The sequence below is a fragment of the Rosa chinensis genome, chromosome 2 (assembly GCF_002994745.2).
Source record: "Rosa chinensis cultivar Old Blush chromosome 2, RchiOBHm-V2, whole genome shotgun sequence".
Classification (NCBI taxonomy): Eukaryota; Viridiplantae; Streptophyta; class Magnoliopsida; order Rosales; family Rosaceae; genus Rosa; species Rosa chinensis.
The window spans coordinates 59,984,035-60,000,133 of NC_037089.1; positions in this window are offsets into that span (position 1 = coordinate 59,984,035).

The window sequence follows — 16,099 nt, forward strand, 5'->3', positions numbered from 1 at the left end:
ATAAAACACCAGGAGTAACTAAAAAAACACCTGGAACAGAGGTAAGCTTTCTCAACTACTTGAGCATCATATTGTAAACCAAATAGCAGGAGTCCCTATTCCTACTTCTGAATAGGAAGATGAGTTTGTTTGGGGACCTTCCTCAAATGAGCTCTTCACCATTAAATCAGCCACTTGGCTCCAGCAAAACATAGCCAATTAAATAACCCTATTAACAAAGATGTGGAAACTCAATGCTCCACCTAAAATTAAAATGTTTGCTTGGCTTCTCATTAGAGGCAGACTCAAAACAAGAGATAGACTGACCAGGTTCGGTGTAGTACTGGATAACTCTTGCCCTTTATGTAATACTGACAATGAAACAACAGATCAACTCTTCACATACTGCAGCTTTGCTACGGAAGTCTGGCGACTGGCAGGTTTGTCCTCCTACCTGAATTGGAATGATGGTTATTTAAAGGTCTTTCATGACCTTGTGTTTTCTGCTTCCTCTGATATTTGCTGGCAAATATGGAAAGCAAGAAATGACACAATCTTCATAAATATCCATGTAAACCCACGATCTATGGTGGCGGCTTCCGCTGCTGTTCTTCATAGCATTTCCAATCCTAACGGGTGTGCTGGAAGGGATTTAACTCAAACCCAACCAACCACTATTAAGTGGACTCTTCCGCCTGCCCAGTGTGTTAAGTTAAACTTTGATGGATCTGTGACTAGAACTTCTGTAGCGGGTGGTTTCATAATCCGAGACAACCACGGCAACCCCTTGATTGTAGCTACTAAAAATGGTGGTTCCACTACTATACCGGTAATGGAGACCATTGCTTTGAGAGATGGACTACTTTGTGCTCGAGAACAAAGGTACACCACAATTGAAGTTGAAGGAGACTCTAAGTTAGTCATTGACGCAGTCAACAAATGCATTCAACCCCCTAGAGGCTGCTGAAAATTCTTAATGATATTCACGCTTTAACTACTTGCTTTAGGTCGGTGAGCTTCAAACACATTTATAGGGAAGCAAATTTTGTAGCAGATGCTATAGCAAATTTGGGGCGTCGTGATGTAATGACTTCTACTTGGACCAATAGGGTTCCTCCGGAGGCCTCAAGAGCTATATTGTTTGACACTGTAAATTGTGGATGCCCTAGAGGCTTCCAAATTTAATTATAGTCCTTTAGTATCAAAAAAAAAAAAAACCAAAAAAACATTATTAGTCCAACTCCAAGTTGTTGTCCCACTAGTACTAAAACTCATTGGTTAGAGCACCCACTACCTATGTACGAAGTCATGGGTTCGAGTCACCGTGAGGGCAGGAGTGAAACCCTTTGATTCTCTTTTTAACAAAAAAAAAATAGTACTAAAACTCATTGTGCCTGCACTACACTATTTCAAAACTTCTATCAATCTATACAGACAGAACAACACTTGCTTAACGGAACTTAATTATATCTAGAAAAAGTGTTTAACAATTAACAGAACAAATGCTTAACAAAAATATATCCGGCACACTTATCAAAAATACAATACGTTTTCATCTTGCTGGTGTACTGCATCAGTGGCATTCCACAATGCTATTCGAATATCCAATTCAATAGCTTAAACAAAATAGAATGCGAGAGAGCCAGTAATTCAAAACTTAACAATACAAGTGCTTAACAATTCATAATAAGTGTAGAAGAGTATGAGATTATGATGGATTTCCTAATACCCCTTGGCCGAGCCCCTCAATTCTCATCCCAGAGTGGTGCTTAATGACAAGGAACACTAAGTGCTGACTTCAAACCCTGTCAACAATTGTGCATAGACGTCATATGTGATAACTGTCACCATCTTGAAAATTTGTAGTTCTGATTTCTAGAATCAGCTTCAATAATGTAAATCTTAGGCTTGAAATTCTTGAGTGTTGACTATGAAAGTAGTAGTTGGGCACCTTGAAAGAAAATCTGAGAGGAAAAAAGGCATCCTTGCCTGGTTTGTAACCAAAACATGCAATGACTTGAAGCTGCAAGGTTCATTGTATATGTTTTCCAAGTACTTGTACGAACAGTGTGTTTAGGATGGACTGTATCTCATCGGATTCATGAATGTATATACTTGTAGGGAAAAAAAAAATCAAGAAAAACAGAACAAAGTCTTATCGACAATCAAAACTTATATCAATGTAGACATTCAAAACTGATCACAACATAATAGATTTGAAAAAGCAAGTTTCCTAACAGAAATAGAGGCCAGGTTTTATAGCAGACATTGAGAAATAAATTCAAATGCAAACGCTAATAACTAATTCTGTATTCCAGATTGTAACAATCCCTTGTTGAAAGGGAGGGTCAAACTATCAATCTATCATTCCACTTCATAACACGAGCCCTTGATTAACAGATACATTTTCAGATCACATTCAACTATTAAAAAATAAATAAAAAATTATGGGCATTCCCTTTAATCCCCTTCAGCCGCGCCTTTGGCGCCTTCGCTAGGCTTTTGGCGCCTCGTCTCCTTAGCAGCAAAACATCCTCATTTTCATGGACGCCTCACGCCTTTTAAGCCTCAAGCTCGCCTTTTAAATCATTGGTTACGACATCGGTGGTAGTTATGAATATTACTCTTCCTCTGTGTCGTTCGAGGTATTCGACGACTAGAATGACTCATAGTGGTTGGGGCATTACCAAAAAGCAATTAAGTTGAAAAATAATAGGTGCATGTAAAGAAAATCAGAGATCGAAAAGGACAAAAGGCAAAAGACGAGGAACCACCTCGAGGAGAAATAGCTCCTTCCGTTTCTTTCTTCCATGAGGCTTCTGGCCTTCTTCATCAGATCAAAGTATCGGACACGTTTTAGCAAAGTCTATAGCTTCTCCGTGACAAGCTAGTCTGATTAATCTCTGAGGCCTAGCTAGCTAGCTTAAAAAGAAGAAAAATAATGCTCCCAGAAATATGACGGGATCGGACACACATGAAGCAAAACCCCTGACTACTAAAGTAGTCTACCTATAGCTATTTGTTCATGTTGGAACTTGAGAGTAATGCTCAGCGTTGAAAATGTAAAATCATGCATATATTTGTGGTATGATGCACTCCAAGTCTTCTCGATCACGATCACGATCACCGGTTTACCAAAACCCCGCCTCGCTCTATCTCTCAAAAAGACATGGTTAAATAACTAGTTAGCTACTTGAATTTTTTAATTTTAATCATCATAGACCTTGATGCAAACCTAAAGGTGGTAGAGTAAAACAAAATTCAAATTCATACAATCTTTAAGGGGACAAGTTATGGTACTGTGATGTTTATCATACACTCATTTTACATTTATTTGAATAAAAATTACAACTTATATGAATCAAAATTACAATATTGAGAACAAAATTACCATATTCATTTACACTATTTACATATAATTAAACAATAATTACAACATTGACAACGAATTTGTTAAAAACATGTAACAAAGTCATAGGTGGTGTAATTACTTTTAATAAAACTAAGATTACACAAAATATGACTCAACTTTACCACTCTAACAATAAATTTGTTGTCACATTTATAAATGTGTGTATGACATACGGGTATGTATTACAGAATTTTCCATCTTTTAAGCATCTAGCTTCCAACCACAAGTCAAAAGACTACGATGATCCAACCACATCCAACCATACATGCAAAAGTGATCGATCCAACCAGGGGCGGAGGGAAGTAGAGGCTATATGGGCTCAAGCCTAGACAATATTTTGGGCCAAATACCCGTAAGTGTGTGTGTGTACCTTCAATTAATTTTAAAATTCCATCAGAACCAGCCAATGTGGAATTTCAATTTGGGAGAGTGGAGGTGCTGGGTTTCCGTTTTTGATTCTTTGGGTTTTTGTTGTGGGTGTAATGCGATCAACGCCCAAAAGTTTCAAATCTTCAACTCTGTTCCTGCCTAGCTACTCTCTCTCTAACCACGGCAAAGCGCGTCTACCAAGTCTGGAAAGGAAGTAATGTAAGCCTTTGTTTTTTTCTTAGGGCACAAATTTGGATCTTATACTGGAATTTCATGTGGATTTGTGTTGGGTTTTGGAGAATATTAGTGGGGTTTTGTGGATTTAAGTGGTTTTTGTTTAGGGGTACAGTGGGGAATTGTGTGAAATTAGTTTTTTTTTTTTTTTGCGTTTCCATATCAGGGTTTCAACTTTCAAGGTTGTTAGCACAACTTTTGGAATTATTCTGTTTAGGTTCATATCTTTCATGATATATCGCATTGGCTTGAAGCTCTGAGTATATACCCATGCACTTATACATTCAATTTTGTAGAGAAAACAATGAGTTGTCGTCATTGTACCAAAAAAAAAATCTATAGAGAAATTAGTCTAATTTAAGTGATTGTCTAATTAGCGTAAACAAGTTTTGAATCCTAGCAACTCAATTATTTTCTACCTCTCTTTATTTTTTGGGTCTGAACATCAATGTCCCTCTCAAGATATAAATATGCATTGCTAGTTTTAAAATAAACCTTCAGTTGGAGTGGACCAGTGGAGTCACGGTACTGGTCCAATTATTCTGGAACTGTCGCAATTTCACAGGGGGAGGGGCCTGAGGCCGGCCTCTGAGTTGAGATGAGAGTCACGTTGGAAACATACGCGTAATCATACATACATGCAGCAGGGAGGAGATGGTACTGAAGCAGCGACAACCACTTGTTAGAAACCGTACGCGGATGGAATAGTACCTATTACTGCATGTGGCAGCAGAGAGGCGGACGTCTTCCTTGCCACTCAGATCCGATCTCACTCAAACGATCGAGGCAAAGGATTGTGTTCGGGCCTTCGGGGTTGTCTAGCTAGTTAACATTTTTATATAATCGAGCTGATGAGAAAACCAGATTTTTAAAGCTACTCGATCAGTTGGGGTCTTCGATCTTTTGATCGAGAGCCGGGTGGAATAGAACGACTTCGTTGATTTCTTTGTTTTGACCTGGAAAACCCACAAGGAAATTGCATAGCTATATATTATAGAGTTGACATTCATACCCATTAGGTAATACCCACCTAATAATAGTTTGTGGGTAATACCCATCAAATAATTTGCAGGTATGAGTAGTTACCCAACCCATTTCTAAACGGGTAAACTCATTTACCCGTTTTCAATATGGGCATGTTTTTTTTTTTTTTTTTAATTTAAGGTCTTTTAGCCTATTAATAGCTGCTATTAGAGCAAGTTCACCGGGCTTGATTATGCCCGGGCACCACGTCAAAAAGTGACCAAAGTCACCAAAATCTAACTATTGAAGCTTCCACCAGGCTTGGGCAAGCGAACAGTATGTGGCCCAGGACACGAGCTCGGGCAGCAGGGTGACTGAGGGCGTGACCCAGGGCTCCAACGTGGTCGAAGAGGACAGACGCGCTAGGACAAATGCATGTGGTTCACACGCTTCGAGCGTAATGCCGAGAAACCGAGATGTGCGTGAAGTGCAGGTTTTTGTCATGTAGCGGCATGTGGGGGGGCCGACGTGGCAAGTAGCCATTGGTCTCCTTTGGAATTTGAATGTAAGGTCCACATATCTGGACTGTTGTTTTGTTTAATTATGGGATGATAGTTTACAATTATGGAATTATGAACCTATGAACTAGGTTTGCAGATTAAAAAAAAGGGGCAGAAAAAATTTTTAGGGAAAAGTATAAATACCTCACCTCCTATTTTACCTCTCACACAAAAATGATGTAGTGTAAAGATCATGTCTATTTATTGAAATTTTTCATGCGGATAAAAGTGTCGGTAGATTTTCACTCTTTTAAAAACAAGGGTTAATGCTCATACACCCCAAATCCATGAGAATACTTCTCATACACCCCAAAGTCTTTATTTCCTTCCTCTTCACACAATTTTTTTCTCTCTTTTCTTCCTATCTACCCATCTTATCAAAACCTCTACCAGTAGTACCCTTCTTTGTTGTTTTTTTTTATGGTGTGCTGTCTATTTGTTTGGTATGCTGTCAATATCCTTGTTTACATAACAAAAGTTTTAGAAACGTGGTGGACCCATCAGAGTTTTATTTGAATATATATGCAGAGTTAACAGTCATCCTCTAAATTCAAAGGTAAACAGTACGTATTACTATTCATAATTTCGATTGTTGACAGACTTGAGTTGATCGCTATCTGCAAAAATACTAGCAAAGAATTGCAAAAAGAGAGAGAAAAATTGAGAAAATTGAAGGCCTATAGAGAAAGTCTTAATAGAGAGTCTCCCAACTACTGGGTTATCATCTATAGACTTCAAACCAGAATCTACAAAGTAAAACAAGATATTGATAATCTCTTATATGTTCTAGAAGAGGAACAAAAACCTCTTGATTATTTGATGATATGAGCATTTTAATGCTACATTTTAAATGTTATTTTCTCATAATTACTTAGTTATTTCCTTAAATAAATCATTCTTGTTTAGGAAAGTTTACATCTTTAGAAAGTTTCTATTTTTAGTAATTTTAATAAAAGTTTCTATTTTCTAGGTACCGTGGAATAAATGGAGCTGAAATGAAGAAATGGAGTTTTCCTGGTCCGACTAGGAATCCTAGTCAACCCAGGAATCCTGATGAGGCTAGGAAACCTGAAGGCATTAGGAGACCACATGATGACGTGGGAGATATTTTGGGAGATTAAATCTGATTTTTGCATGGGAAATCAAGGAGATTACGTTGAAAATATCAAGGGAGAATTTCAAGGAAGAAAAGGTTCAAAACAAGTCCAAATTCGTTCCTCAATTCCCTTAAGATATGTTGGCTGAAATTAGAGAATAAAATCTGCAATTTTAATGTGAAAATCAAGAGAAAATCAAGGGGAGGACATTAAGGATAGAGCCATGGAGAGATTTAAGGGAGAAAATGTCCAAAATGAGTCCGAATACATTGTCTAGGTTCATGCCTAGATATTTGGCCGAAAATGGTGAATAAAATCATATTAAATCTTGGGAAAATCAGCAATAATATATTTGGAAAGATTATGGATTTATTTTGGAGCTTTTTGATTAGTTGAGTGACATGGCAGAGCTGACGTGGCATTAATTCGTTGGTTGGAGCTGTGTGGTGCAACCAGAAAATTCCTTAGAAATTAAATTCATGAATATAAACCCCCTTATGCTACACCACAAGACACACCTCTCTCCATTAGAAAATAAACATTAGAAAAATTCTCTCCATTCTCTAGTCTTCAGAAGCACTGCGTCTCAAGCAAGGAGGAGAAGAAGTCATGCAATACATCAATATCCTAGCCGCCATCCACCCTTGGGTCGTCCCTAGAAGGTTGCTTGCTTTCAAGGATCTTCGAGTTTTTCGTCTCAAGGCCATGTCATCCATCTTTCACGGTGTATTTCATACTTTCTTTTGTTTCCTTTGTTTGATTCGTAGAGTTATGAATTCTTTTTAACATGACGATAAGGGCAAAGTTTAAGCCCAATTCTATGTTTAAATAAAGTTTTCGAATTCTATGATTGTGATTCTAAGTTGCTTATGTGAGTTTGTTCAATTGAATTTGCTTTACAGAAAACTTTTATATGTTTATGTTCTTTGGTGGCCAACTTAGGATATATGCATGTAATTGGAGCTAGATTTAAGTAGTAAAGGCTTTGGACAAAAGTCAAAATCAATTAAGGAGGATTGCAAATAGGTGAACTTATTCATAACTAGGTTGTGCACTTTGGTTGACATCCTTTCTTTGTTCTTAATGCGTTGAATGTGTTCTTGATTAGCTAGCTTTCTAGACTATGATTGCATGTTCAATAGGATTGATTTAGATGCTTTCACTTAGATCAATTATTCAAGGAAAGTAAAATATGGGAAATCGTTTGCTTTCTAACGTTCACATGGTCAACTTCTTTCTCATGACATAGAAAATCAACTATAGGAATTGTGATTGGATTTCTTGCATATGATTGTGGTTTTGATCTTTGTTACTTACGCTCCACCCATGTATATATGTTTTTACATTTTCTTTATTTTATTTATTTTAATTTTTAATTTTAATTCTAAACCCCGTTTTTATGTTAATTTGTATATATTTTTATTCTTTTATTTTTGTAAATAATACTTTTTACTTTTATTAATTTGTTTTTGCAATTACAGGTGTACCCTCAATCCCCGGATTAGAACGATGTCTATTTACCATATACTAACGATGACATTTTAGGGTTAAATTATGCGCTTGCTTTTAGTGCATCATTTGAGCATTGGTTAGATCCGCAAATCACTGGTTTCAGAGCTTGTAAAGAGCTTAGCAGGGGAATCCCCAATGGGGACAATATCTGATTTAATAATAGAGAAACTAAATTCTCTATTAAAATCCTCTGATGAAAAATATCAAAACCTGCAGCAAGAATTGACTAGATGTCAAAATCATCTAGCAAAAATACCTACTATAATCCACCAATTAGAAAAATTGGAAAACAAACTGGATTATAACAAGGAACTTTCAAAAACGGAAGAAGAAAAGCTAACAAGTGTTAGTAGAAAAATCAATGAACAGCAAAAAACGCTGGATTAGATGTCAAAATCATCTAGCAAAAATACCTACTATAATCCACCAATTAGAAAAATTGGAAAACAAACTGGATTATATCAAGGAACTTTCAAAAATGGAAGAAGAAAAGCTAACAAGTGTTAGTAGAAAAATCAATGAACAGCAAAAAACGCTGGATTCTATGAAAAATATACTGAAGGACAAGAAAGTGCCTACAGTAAAAAAGAAAGCTAATGGATTCAAACCATTAGAAAAACCAGACAAGAATCATGTTCCAAATATGATTTTTCTGGATCCATCAACTAGTTCTACTAGTATTCGGTATGAAAATCCGAAAGAAACTCGAGATGTTAAAATGATAAGCATCTTCGGGAAAAAGAAAGGAGTACAACTCCTAAATGCTGAAGAATTTGAATATAATGAAATCGAGCATGAGGTAAAAAACGCTTCAATTCCAAAGCTAGATTTCAAACAAATCTACAAACGGGGAACGTTTGACCTGATGGATAGCCATCACTTCAAATTGCTTGAATTCACAACCCCATCTACAACAGGAGAAACAGATCTTCTGCTAGTCACTCCTGAAGAAGTTGCCAGAGCAAGAGCCAAAAAATATCAATTTATGCACATTGGAGCAGTCCAAGTTGGCATAAAACTTATTGCCCGAGAAGGCATAAACTATTCAGTTCTATGTGTCCTACAAGACAATAGACTAACAGATTTTCAAGCTAGTCTGCTGGGAACACTTGAGGCGTCTCTGTGCAATCAAGTAGCTTATTTCAACTGCTTCCCAAATTTCTCAACCAGCTTGAAGGATGCAGCCCACTGTCTCTAACTGAGAATCAAGACAGATGACATATCAATGAAAAAGGATATGCAAGAATTGGCGATAGTATACAGAATATACTACAAACTGATGAGCACCACAGTAGAGCCAAAGACACGAATATCAAGCATTCCCGGTCTAACTACTGGATTCCTCACCAGTCAGAAGAACCATTCACAACAGATTCACAAGGTTGCTTGGAATGAAGTAACTTTCCCAATTGAATGGAAATTATCTGGTCCGAAGCTACCAGCAGAAAGTGCAAAAACTAAAATTTATGAAAATAGAAAGACTGGAGAAATCAGTCTAAAGTTTGACAATCACAGGAAAAGTGATGTCTGTCCTGAAAATATCAGGATAAATAAAAATCTTCTCAGAAGAAGTTACAGCTCTAGAGAAGAAGCTAGTGTTAGTGGTACAAAAAACTCTGTAGATCCTTTAGAGTCTATCACTTAAGAAGAACTAGAAACTGATCTAAACAGACCAGTAAACATGCTTAGAGCACAAAAGCTCTATGATCTTTATGAAGAAGCTGAGAATTGTGAAAGTCCTGAACGATTAGAAAAACTAATCGAAGAAATGAAAAAATTCAATCTAGGAAAGGAAAGAAAACTCCTTCCCTACCAGGATATTGAAATGGAAGAAGGAGAGAGCTCCAAAACTTCCATCATTAGAGAAAAAGGAAAACTTAAACTCCCTGTACATAAGGCCCCTACGGGCAGAAATTGAGCAAGAAATTCTCAAAGGTTTGTCCCAGAGGACAAGATACCCAGAGTACCAATTTCCAACTACGGAATTTGGCTAGATCTGGACAAAGCTCTAGACAGGAGAAAAACTGTTGACCAATGGGTAGATAGCCTAATGATGGCCTCTGCTCTTACCCTTGGAAAATTTGAAGCCCCTGATCTTCAGATGTACTTTGAAACTACTCTTACTGGAGTAGCAAAAAAGTATTACTTCTCTTTCAAAGAAACAGCCAGAGGAAAAGAATGGCTAGAAGAAATCAAAACTTCGAAATCTCCGTATGATTTTGCAGTACCCCTGTACGATCAGTTCTGTGGAGATCTGTCAAATTTGAGTGAAAAGGCTAAAGAAACGGCCAAATCAAATATCTATACTCTCAAAATCTATGACATGAGATATTTTGAACAATACTTGAATGAATTTCAAGAATATTACTGTACGATTGGTGAACTAGAAAACACTGATCTAGTCAACCTGTTGCACAGGAAACTCCCTGAACCATGGAGAACAGCTGTGAGAGAAAACATAGCTGAAAAACCAATTGAAAGATTTTCAGTTGGAGGGATTGCCGACAGAATCCGGCAATTACTAAAAGAGCAATGCAAAGCCAATCTTAGAGCTAAGATGGCCAAGGAACATCTCAAACGAGTTGAGAATTTCTGTTATGGAATACTGGATATGCCAACCAACTGGGGATGTCATGAATCCAAATTCCACAGAAAAAAGAAAGAAAAATATTACTCTAAAAAATTCACAAAGAGTAATCAGAAAAAGGATTGGAAATTCAAGAAAAGTTCCAATTATAAAAAACAGCAGGATGAAGATCCTAAAACGAAATTCTTTAAGAAAAGGAAGAATACTCATCAATATAAACAACCAAGCAAGAAAGCTTGCAGATGTTGGTTATGCAAACCTGAAGGGCACTATGCCAATGAATGCCCGGAAAAGGGTAAAAGATGTACTAAAGCTATCTTTGAAGAATATGAGCATATAGTAGAGTCTGCAAACATGAAAGGCTATGAAATAGCCTATTCTGATGATGAAGATGACGACAAGTCAGTTTATTTTGCCTTGCCTGAACAAGAAAATTCATCTGAGTCTGAGACATATTCTGAAGTAGAGTATTTCGAATCCAGACAAATGAATGTCTTAAGAATCAAAAACTGGGAAGAAACTAAGACTGAATCATTAATGTCTTCTTATCAGGTAAACCCTGATACATTCGTATGTGACTATTGCCTATGTCATGAAAAGAATGGTCTCCCTATGTTTTGTGAAGAGTCAAAAAAAACTTATCACAAAGAATGCTTCATAGCTGAAGCACGAAGAAAAACCAAAAATGGCCTTGTCAGCCAATTGGTAGAACAAGAATATGAAGAATATTTCTCTGAACAAAAGGAGAAAACGGTAGAAGCTTTGTTCCAAGAAATTATGGAACCATCTTCCTCAAAAATAAAGGAAGAAAACATCGATGAAGAAAAAATGGCTGATGATATTGAACTGGTTGAACCACCAGAAATTGTTCCAAAAGAATGCAAACCATTCATTCCTACGGAACAAGCTCAGGAAAATGAGCTTCAACAATCGAAAGTCGTCTCTACTAGTAGATACAGCAACTACATAGAGATTGGACTAAAATTCCATGATCATAAAAAATATCATCTACATGCCTTTGTAGATAATGGATCAGGATTTACTGTGGCAAAGAGATTTGCAATTCCAGAAGAACTCTGGAAAGAAGATAGGAAAAGAACAGCTACTGGTATAACATTTGACGGAAGTCACCTCACCATGAATAAGGTAGCAAAAAATGTTCATATCACCATTGGTGGAGGAACATTTATCATCCACAATGTCTGGCAATCTGAAGGCCAAGGCTCAGATTTCTTGTTGGGAAATGATTTTATTCTCCAAAAGAGATTTATTCAGGATGAAGCGATAGGCTTCAAGAAAGGAGAACGGGTGTTCTGGGCAGACCGACTTACACAAGCAAAAAGTGTAGTAGGTCCTGGTTTTACTACTCAGTATCAGAGATCGCAACAGAATAGTGGTGATCTTACCCCCTACAAACCGAAATTCGAGCCTATACTCTAAATCAAGCAACAAGAAGAATTACTTGTTGAAGAATCTTCTGAAGAAGAAGAAGAAGAAACTAGTGAAGACGAGGAAACTAGTTTCATCCATGAGCATAACCTCAAGCACTTTCAGAATAAGTTTGAGTCTCAGAAAATTCCCACTCTTGATAAAATCAAGAAACTACTCGAACAGAATATCGATGTAGACCCTCAGAAGTTTTGGGAAAAAGACCCAGTGGTCTGTGAATTAAGATTACATGACATGAATGCCATCTGTCATGTCAAGGCCATTCCTCAATACAAAGAGGAAGACAAAAAAGATTCAGAAGAGATATTGAAGATCTCCTGAACAAGAGATTAATTCAACCTTCCACTAGCCCTCATCATGCTCCAGCATTCTACGTGAGAAATCATGCAGAAAACCTCAGAGGAAAAGCTAGAATGGTGATTGACTACAGAGATGTCAACAAAAAGACTGTCAAAGACGGTTATCAAATTGCTCAAGTAAGAGTACTGATCAACCAGCTCAGATGAGCTAAAGTCTTTTCAAAATTCGATGCAAAGTCGGGTTTCTGGCAAGTCAAGATGCATCCTGAGAGTGTGCCTCTCACTGCATTCGGAACACCACAAGGTCATTACGGATGGTTGGTAATGCCTTTTGGTCTAAAGCAAGCTCCCTCAATCTTCCAAAGAAATATGGACAACATCTTCAAGCATGTCGCAGAGTTATGCGTCGTCTACATAGATGACATCCTGGTCTTCTCCAAAAACAGAGAAGAACACATGAAACACCTCCACGAGGTAGTAAAACTGATAGTTCAGCATGGAATCATCTTAGGTGAAAAGAAAATCTTCTTTATCCTCGGTGAAGTTGATTTCCTAGGAATAAATATAAAAAATGGAGTGATAAAACTTCAACCTCATATCCTCGAGAAGATCTGGAAATTCCCAGATAGAATTCCTGATGCTAAGAGTCTAGAGAGATTCCTTGGTGTCATAAATTATGGGAGAGATTTCATTCCCAAAATCTTAGGGTTAACAGCAATGTTATCCCCAAAGACAAGTTCCAAAAGAAAATGGAACTTCACAGAAGATGATGAAAAAATTGTGAAGCAGATAAAAAAATCTCTGCAAAAACCTCCCTCCTCTTCAACAACCAGAAGAGAATGATGAAATTATCCTCCAAAGAGATGCGAGTGATAATTATTGGTCCGGTATGGTTCTGGCAAAAACGCCAGGAACTAACATTGAAAAGATCTGCAAATTTTGTAGTGGCAAATTCAGCCCTGCATAACTAAATTATCCCACAGGGGAAAAAGAAATTTTGGCTGTCAAAAAAAACAATTTTAAACTCTCCAGCTTTTCTTGGAAAACCTTTTACTGTTCGCACCGATTGTGCCAGAGTAAAGAATTTCAAAATTTTCAAACTTGATAAAGCTGCCGATAGAGGAAGACTAGCAAACTGGCAATTATTTCTTAACCAATATGATTATAATGTTGAATTAATTGCAGGAAACAAGAATTATCTTCCAGATGCATTGACCTGAGAAATGGCAATGTTTAGCCAAAGAGATGATGACGAAGGTCGTAATCCCAGAAGCAGAAGAACTGGGAAAGAACATGAGCCTGAAGAGGATCCCAGAGAAACCAAAGAAAAAATCCTCAAAAGGTTTCTGCTAAGTCCAAAAGGACTAGCCACAACTGATCAATCTCAGGGTAAAGGATTGGCTAGCCCGTCTCAAACGGCAGCCGGTAAAGGCTCATCAAGACCGTTGAAGGCTGTTGCTTTGCCAAAAAGCAAACCTACTCCAACTGGAGTAATAAATGTTTTTAATTATGAACTTCAAACGTTCGATACTCCTGTCTTCAGAACTGGCAGGAGACTAGCTTATCACCAGAAAGCAATCTTAGATAACCTCATTTTTGCTTTTCAAGAAAGAAGCAGTGGTCTGATGTTCCCAGCTCTCTTTGCCTCAGCTGAAGAACTCTATGAAAATGGGAGACCACAGTTTGAAGAACCTCATACACAGCAGAGTGCTGTAAGAAAAGAAAAAATTCACTTCCTTGAAAACCCAGAAAGTGCTAGGGTCCCTATCATGGCACTTAATGAATCAGACTGGCATGAATTTCATAGTCTGACAGGAAGTCATAATTCTGAAGACCGAGTCCCTCCAACTCTCTTTATCATTGCAGAACCATATGTTGGAAGATACTTAGTCAATGTTCAGAGTGAACATCCTCAAGAACACAAGCTTTGGCTTGTTGAAAATGGTTTTGTCCATAATCTGTTGACTAAAACAAATGATGATCTTAAAGGACTGCCACCTATCATTGTCAACACAGTCAAAAACATTAGAAAAAATGACTGTATGCTTCGTCTGAAGTTCAGATCCACTCCTCCAGAATGGATACAGAAGACAAACGGTGAGGTTGAGTATATTTCTCCATATCATTATGTGAGAATTATTCAAAGGAAATATCTTCAGCCTGCCTGTGTTGGTTACAATGGCCAACCAAACTCAAGCATGCCATGGATGAAAGCTGTGACTGTAGAATATATCAAGAAGATCATCTCTGAAGATATCAATAATACCTTCTTGGCAGCACGAGAGAAAACTATTATCACTGCTTACGATCATCCTAACGTAGTCAGCAGTGACTTGTTCCTATCTCTTACCGGAAAAGAGATAGATTCGACACTGACATGCTTATAGTGGGTAGAAAGACTTGAAACAGACAACCACTATAAAATGTATGTTGATACAGATGTCGAAGACAATGCAACAACTGCTCGTATGGCCCAGGCAGACAACAACTCCTTTGTCCTTGGCCACACTACTACAGAAAACTAAATTGGGGACACATGGATTTTGGATACAATGACATCATTTTTAAAATGCGTCCTTGTATTATTCTTAGAACGTTTTAGTTTTTCTGAAAACACGGAGGGGGAGCATGGCCACCCACTCAGCTAAACTAGGGCACCTCTAAGTTTGGTAAGGTCCTAGGTTCGATTCGCTGAAACCCAAACATAGAGAACAATAATATAGAAGTATATATATCAGTCTCCCAAATCACAGCACTCTGCAGCAAAATTGAAAGAGAAAACCCTAAATTTTCACTTTCCCGAGTTCTCCAAAATTTCCCTCTCTGAGTTTCAATTTCCCACCATGGAATCTCGCCAAATTCACTTTAGAATTCACCCTGTTCATTTACTCAAACCCAGGTATCAGAGCAGATTAATTCATTCGATCCCCAAAACAAACAGACCCAAGCCACCACAGCTCTTCGCTCTCCCCCCAAGCCACCGCAGCTGCACCGCGCCTCTATTCCAAGCCTCCACCGTGTCTCTACCTCAGACTCCCTCGATCCCCAAAAAAACAGACCCAAGCCACCGCAGCTCTTCGCTCGTCTTCGCTCTTCGCTCTTCGCTCTCCCCCCAAGCCACCGCAGCTGCACCGCGCCTCTGTTCCAAACCTCCACTGTGTCTCTACCTCAGACTCCCTCGATCCCCAAAACAAACAGACTCAAGCCACCGCAGCTCTTCGCTCGTCTTCGGTCTTCGCTCTCCCCCCAGGCCACCGCAGCTGCACCGCGCCTTTGTTCCAAGCCTCCACCGTGTCTCTACCTAGACTCCCTCTGGTCCGCGCCTCTGCCTCTAAACGGTAAGTTCTAATTTCTAAACTTCAGCCGCAATGAATCTTGTGTCTGCTAAAATCATCCCAAAACCATGTCATTGCTTGATATCCTTTGAAACCATGATGATCTTCTGCACACAGGAAACTAATTTCGTTGTAAAGATTCTACCTTTAATTCATTTTCTGACAATTTCCATTGAAATCGATAGAGTGAGAGATACGATTGGAAGTTTGAATTGGTATTTCACTATTTTGGTTAATGGGTAGTTGGGTACTGACTACTGAATCTACTGATCTATTTTGGATACATGAATTGGTGTTGGTTGT